Genomic DNA, 1,330 nt, shown 5'->3' on the forward strand with positions numbered 1-1,330 from the left:
ACTTTTTCATTCCGCGTCGCCCTATCAAGCTCTCGCTGGATCCGCTCCTCTGTTATCAACGAGAGGAACGTCTGTTCTTCCTCAACAGGGGGAAACAAAACTTTTTGGTTGTTAAAAAAAGGTGCGCTCGTTCAAAACAGTTGCGTTCGATCCTTTGCTGGCTGTTCTGATTTAAATCTAGCGGTTCTTTTGTGTTTGTGTCGCAAGTTCAGTGACGCAGGTAGTGACGATTCTCTCCGGCCAATCCGTGATCAGCAGGGTTTACACGTCACGTTTTGGTAACGGTACGGTTCGCTTGGAACCCCAACCGAAGTGGTACTAAAAAAAGTACCAGGTACTGTACCCAGTGGAAAACCCCCCAAAAGTGAACCGTACCGAGCCGTACCGTGCCGTACCATGCAGTGGAAAAGCGCCATAAGTCAAGTCTTCCATCAGCTTCACGTGTGGAGTGCTATTTATATGATGTACAGACTTCCTGCACATGTAGAGTGTTTCAGATCACTCACTCATGAGGTTCCATCACTTATGAGGCAGTAGGCAGCGAGGCAGCTCACTAGGTTGTGGAACAGAGCTATTAAGTTTATCCAGCACTCCGCCTGCCAGTTCAGTCATACATACCGAACCAGAAAATAAGATTTACTTTTTTAAATAGGGTTCTCAGCGATACCTGGGAAACATTCAGAAGCTATGACAGAGATGAAGCAATATGTGGGCCGCACTATCAGCCAACACAAACGGGAACTATTTTTAATGTTTTGTACAGTTTTATTACTTTCCTCTGGACCATGACACACTTTCTCTTATTCACCGATCTGTCTCTCTCTCTTCCTCTCAGAGCGATAAGACATCCATCACAAACTGTGGTTGAAGGTCTGATGTTACAAAATGAGTACATCAAGTGCATTTTTATTAGCTCTGGCAAGGATCGGATGTGCAACTGTGCATGATCTCATGTCTTTAATAATGGCGCTGTAAACAGAGAACCTGCTTCATCTGGTTTTTCAAACGGGTAAACCGGGTCCAAAATTAACAGTCGCAAGCACCAAATGAAGTAAAAAATGGCTTTTGCGAGTTACTCGCCAATTGGCTGGTAAGACCTTTAAGGAAGTCAAACTGTAAGAATGATAGTCTGATCTTTGCTGCTGTAAGTCATGTGAGCGGAAAAAAAAAAGTCAACTTTTTCCTCACTGGAAAAATGTACTTTTGTAATTTCATCTAGAAAGCCTATAAGTATCTTATAAGTATAAGTAACCTTGTGGTGATACATATATGGAATATTTATTTCAATAAACCAACAAAACAAAAATATGAGGAACAAAAAAAATTATAT

This window comes from Sinocyclocheilus rhinocerous, unplaced genomic scaffold (assembly GCF_001515625.1).
Source record: "Sinocyclocheilus rhinocerous isolate Xijiao unplaced genomic scaffold, SAMN03320098_v1.1 scaffold1294, whole genome shotgun sequence".
Taxonomy (NCBI): domain Eukaryota; kingdom Metazoa; phylum Chordata; class Actinopteri; order Cypriniformes; family Cyprinidae; genus Sinocyclocheilus; species Sinocyclocheilus rhinocerous.